Source organism: Malurus melanocephalus, unplaced genomic scaffold (assembly GCF_030028575.1).
Source record: "Malurus melanocephalus ecotype Western Australia unplaced genomic scaffold, MMel_1.1 scaffold_1072, whole genome shotgun sequence".
NCBI classification, from domain to species: Eukaryota; Metazoa; Chordata; class Aves; order Passeriformes; family Maluridae; genus Malurus; species Malurus melanocephalus.
In genome coordinates, this window is record NW_026624304.1 from 41198 (window position 1) to 46904 (window position 5707).

The window sequence follows — 5707 nt, forward strand, 5'->3', positions numbered from 1 at the left end:
AGGCCGGGACAGCTGGGTGGGCCCTGTCAGGTGACACCGCACGTGACGCTGGTGTGACGCTCTCAGGCGCCGCCGCAGGTGACGCGAACGTGACGCGACAGCCACAGGCGCGCCGGGGCTGGGCTGGGCCGCGGGAAGGGCGGCGGATCCGGGAAGGATCCCGGGAAGGATTCCGGGAAGGGCGGCGGATCCGGGAAGGATCCCGGGAAGGGCGGCGGATCCGGGAAGGATCCCGGGAAGGATCCCGGGAAGGGCGGCGGATCCGGGAAGGATCCCGGGAAGGATCCCGGGAAGGGCGGCGGATCCGGGAAGGATCCCGGGAAGGGCGGCGGATCCGGGAAGGATCCCGGGAAGGATTCCGGAACGAGCGGATTCCGGAGCGAGCGGATTCCGGGGCGGCTCAGGGCTGCGCACCTCCAATCAAAAGGGGCAGTTCTTTGGCTGCAGAAACCGTTTACCTGCGGTTGTTCTGAATTCTCATTTATTTAATGACCTTAAACCAACATTCTGAATCAAGGACCTGCTGTTCTTGAGGCTCTTTTTCTTCAGGGAGGACAGAGGAGACACACAGTGCACCTGACTGCAAAACCTCGTTTGYCTTTTTCACACGCTACAGTAGTAGTTTGTATGAATCATGGAATCACAGGATGAGCTGAGTTGAAAGGGACCCACAGGGATCATCGAGTGCAGCTCCTGGCACTGCACAGGACCATCCCCAAGACTCMTACCATGTGCCAAAGACTCTTMYTRTCCTAACACTTCTGAASTCGGTCAGGCTTGGTGCTGTGACCGCTGCTCTGGGAGCCTGTTCCAGTGCCCAACCACCCTCGGGGTGAAGAGCCCTTTTCTAATATCCCACCTAACCCTCCCCGACCCTGCTCCAGCTCTTCCCTCGGGTCCTTGGTCACCACAGAGAAGAGTTTGGTGTCTGCCCCTCTTCCCTGCATGAGGAAGAGTTACAGACTGCAACAAGTCTGGACTAGAAATTAAAATGTGACTCCTGTGACTGAAGATCGACACTGCCAGTGGAAGGAGGAGCTGTGGCTGTGGATTTCCTTGTTCCTGTGGAGGAACATTGACTGGCCCAGCCAAGCAGGTCTGAATTTTCTCTTAATCAGGTCATACTGGATGTTCTGAATCCCACCTGTCTGCTCTGGGGACTCTCCACTGTGGCCACAGGTTAAGCTCAGGTGACCTGATCCCAGGGACCTTCCTTTCTTAGGTCACTTCTGRGTTTTTCCCCAGAAGGAAAGGATGGCCATCACAGCTGAAACAAAAAAACCAGCAAACCTACACAACAACTCCATGCCCCGGTATCCAAGTAGTGCTGMTGAATAAATATAACACTGATTCTTTGCAGATTATTCCCTGTCAGCCCCATTAATTGAAGGCAGTTTTCTTTCAAAAAGGCAAAAAACTTTTAACAGTGAAACTGTGCAAGATCACATTMCTGTTCCTACTCCCAGAGTTCCATTCAGATGTTGGTTCTGCTTGTTAGAATAATGTGGGATTTCTCCACAGTTCTTTACAATAAAAAGTCACCATGAAGAACTAGAGGGGGATGACTCATGCAACCACCAGGAAGAGACGTTTCCAATGCTGCCAGCACAGCAGAGGGTGTGAACTGGGTTAGGGATCCGAGCTGAGTGACCGAGCCTGCGGTCACTGCAGAAAAAATCGGCTCACTGCACAGTGCCAGTCAGTGCCTGGGACTCCTTGATACTGAGCTGGCATAAAAACAGGCAGATCATGTTAAACGGCTTCAGAGCAGACAGATAAAGGACAAAAGCACTTAACCCAGATAATCTGATATGTACAAATGCAGAGCCTGAACAGATCAAACCCAGAGTGGCCCCTGGGATGAGTCACCTGTGTGGAGTCAAGGGGAAGATTCACCACCTTCTCCATTATCACAGAGCCCTTGGATCTGCATTGCTAAAGAAGCRACTCTGAGAATGATTTCCTGTTCTCCAGATCACCTCGTCTCTGTTCATGGTGCCTTTGGGGCAGGTAATGTGTCTGTTCCTTGCCCTCTGTCAGTGGTCACAGTGGGTCACCGGCTCTTTGGTGAATGGAGCCGGGGCCAAGTGTGATAATCACAGAACGTGAATGTTTTGGTTGGGAAGGGACCTCAAAGCCCATCCAGTCCCAAGCCCTGCCACAGGCCGGGACACCTTCCACTATCCCAGGTTGCTCCAAGCCCTGTCCAACCTGGCCTTGGTACTTCCAGGGATGGGGCAGCTACATCTTCTCCAGACAACCTGTGCTAGGGCCTCAGCACCTCACTGAACTTCATCCCAATATCCCATCTAAACCTACCAGAAGCCAAGCTCCCATCAGGTCAGATTTCTATGATTTCAGTTTTAAAATCATGGAATCACAGAATCATTAAGGTCATAAAAGACCTGTAAGATCATCGAGACCAACCACCAGCCCTGCACCACCACCATCTTCACCACTAAACCATGTGCTCAGCTGCCATATCCACACGTTTTAAATTCTGTGGCGCTTGGGGACACAAATTTGTGCAATTCCCTCCTGATCACCGCTGAGACGCCTTGCACTGCTCCTGATCAGCCTGCTGCCAAAACTGAGGGCCAGAGCAGTACCCCAGCCTGACCTGACCGACACCTGTGGGTTCCTGGGGAGAATAGTGCAGCAAAGCTCTCCCTCTGCTGCCCACCTGTTCAAGGTATTCATTGTCATGCTCTGCTGGCCCTGAGAGCTGCAATCACAGCAGAAGCAGCTGCCACAATCTGAAATTAGGTCTCCCACTCATTMCAACTATTTGTTTTACCCTGTGTCGTTATTCCAGACATCAATCTGGGGCACAGTGTCTCTTGTTTGCAGGCCGTTGGCAGAGGAGCCTAGTAAAACACTGGTGACAAACGGTAATTACACAGATTACTGTCCTAATCCAGTGTRACAATGCAAACACACATTGTAATTCATCAAAACCAAACAAACACCACTTACACATGTACACTGCATTTACAATGAATGAAGATTCTCTAAAATAACCAATATTATCTTGGAAAACAAACAACCAACATTTAGAATAGAAAAGCACCAGCACTTTATTACTAATTCCCAAATGGAAGGCCTTTTTATTCCATTAGGAATAGCTTTGAAATCAGGAGTTCCAGGTAATATTCACACAGGAGTGCAACACAAACTGGCTCGGGAGAAGTCAAACCTACTCTAATAAAATGCTGGTTATGTATTTGTGTATACAGCAACAGTGAAACTGAAAGTAAAAATGTCCAGTTTGATAATCAGGTTTGAAAGTTAGTTTTGAAAAGCTGGAACAAAAAAGGTCCACAAATACTGTTTAAGTGATGGGGAAAAGAGCAAACGATTGGTTTTAAATGTTTTCTATTTAATAACGAGAAGACTGAAAGGTGATAATTGTATTTGCATTACTGAGAAGTACTTCAGTCAAATAGAGGTTATGAGACTTAATGAAGTGGATTAAATTGGTATGAGATAAAGGCTGAAACATGAGTGTGGGGGTCGTTCTGAGCACAAACTCTGAAGGCCAGTGCGTTTTCACTGGGACTTCCCTCAAGTAACATCTTGGAACAACTCACACAGGTCCTTCTGGCTGATAGAATCTAAAAGCTAAAGTTCACATTTTAAGTTCCTTCRTAGTTCATTTTAGACTCTTAACTTAAAATTGTCATTATTTAAGGAATGGCCTTGTAAAGCCAGACACTGAAACCTTGTAGAAAAACTAGTGAAATAGTTTATAGCTGACTTTCTGAAGGATTTCACCAATTTGTATTTCAGTATCATACTGAAAAGCTCCAAACTCATATTGAAACTGGCTTTCCTTACAGGCAAGATTGGTTCACCTTATTCTGAATCACTATTTCAGAGCAGGAACACTACTTATCCAATCTAAATTAGTATCTGAGATACCAGATAAATGATTTAGCTCCCTCATATCCAGTGGCRTTCAGCCACAGTTCCCATCTTTTTGGTCTGGAAGGTCTGAATTCCCCCACGCACATAGTGACACCATTCCAAAATCTATGGGATGAGCATGGGATGGTTGGTGCTGATGCAGCCACCTTTGTAGTAGTCAATAYTCAGTCTGATAAATCCTCCCTTAAATAGCCATTTCAGAACCATGACACTATCAGCAATGTCATCATTTTGGGGACCTCAAAACAGATCCTTTGCAGATTCCTTATSACGGAAAAGGCATTATGTCAAAGATGTAAACAAAGACAATACTACTACATTCCATTAAAGAATCTTCCTCTGTCCACAGGAAGAGAAGCCAAGCAGCTCAATTCCAAGAGATAYACAGAGTGACTTTGGACAAGGGCCTGGAGTGACAGCACAGAGGGAGATGGCTTCCCACTGACCGAGTGTGAGTTTAGCTGGGATCTTGGGAAAGAATTCWTCCCCCTGAGGGCTGTGAGGCCCTGGCACAGGTTGCTCAGAGAAGCTGTGGCTGCCCCATCCCTGCAAGTGTTGGAGGCCTGGGTGGACAGGGCTTGGAGCACCCTGGTCTAGTGGAAGGTGTCCTTGCCCATGGCAGGGGGCTGGGACTGGATGAGCTTTAGGGTCCCTCCACCGCAAACTGTTCCATGATTCAGTGATCACCGAGCCCAACCACTCCCCCAGCACTGCCAAGACCGCCACTAACCCATGTCCCCAAGTGCCACATTTACACGGCTGTTAATTCCCCTCCACCACTGCCCTGGGCAGCCTGCAYCAGAGCTGGACAGCCCCTTCCAGGAGGAATCTTCCAAATATTCCACCTTAACCTCTTCTGGTTCAGCTTGAGGCCATGACCTCTCGTCCTGTCATTATCTGGCAGCAGAGCCTGACCCCCACCTGCCTCTACCCTCCTGTTATGGAGTCGTAGAGAGCAAGAAGGTTCCCCCTTTTCTCCAGGCTGAGCCCCTCCAGCTCSCTCAGCCGCTCCGGGYGCTCCAGACTCTTYCCCAGCTCTCCTCCCTTCTCTGGACACGCTGCAGCCCCTCAATGTCCTTCTTTTTATGAGGAACCCCAACCTGCCCCGAGACTGGAGACACCTCAGCCGTGCCCAGCACAGAGGGCACATCCCCCCTCACTCCCTCCCTCAGTCACTGTGGGACCCCTCAGCCCCCGCCCGCCTCCCTCCCACCCCTCGGACGTGGCGCCTTCCCACCCCCGCCTGAGTCACCGCCGGCCCGGCCCTCGCAGCGGCGGCGGCTGCCGGGCGGGACGAGCTGGGACATGAAAGGTGGAATAGGCGCTGCCACGCCCGGCTCTGTGGGGAATCTCGCTTAACCCTTCCCCGCCCGCGGGGCCGCGGCTCCAGAAGCGGGGACAGTGCTGGGGGTAGGAAGGAGGCCTCAGACCCGCTTTGACGGAACCCTCAGGGGCACAGTCCTGCCCAGAGGGGCCATCCCGCTGCGGTGGAGAGGGCGCTGCCGCCGACCCCTCCTGCTGCCGCGGGGCCATGGCCCAGGAGCTGCTGCTCGTCTGCCCCCAGCAGACCCAGAGCGCAATAAGTGCCCGAGAAGCCCAAATCCCCCTTTCTGGGAGCCGCAGGGCTGCGACTGAGCTGGGGCCAGCGCCCAGGAGCCCTTCCCGGGGCTGGGGCCGAGGCCTGTGCCCGGGGCTGAGGGGGTCCATGTCAGGGCCGGGACAGGACAGGGGCTGGGCTGAGGGGGTCCATGTCAGGGCCGGGACAGGACAGGGGCTGGGC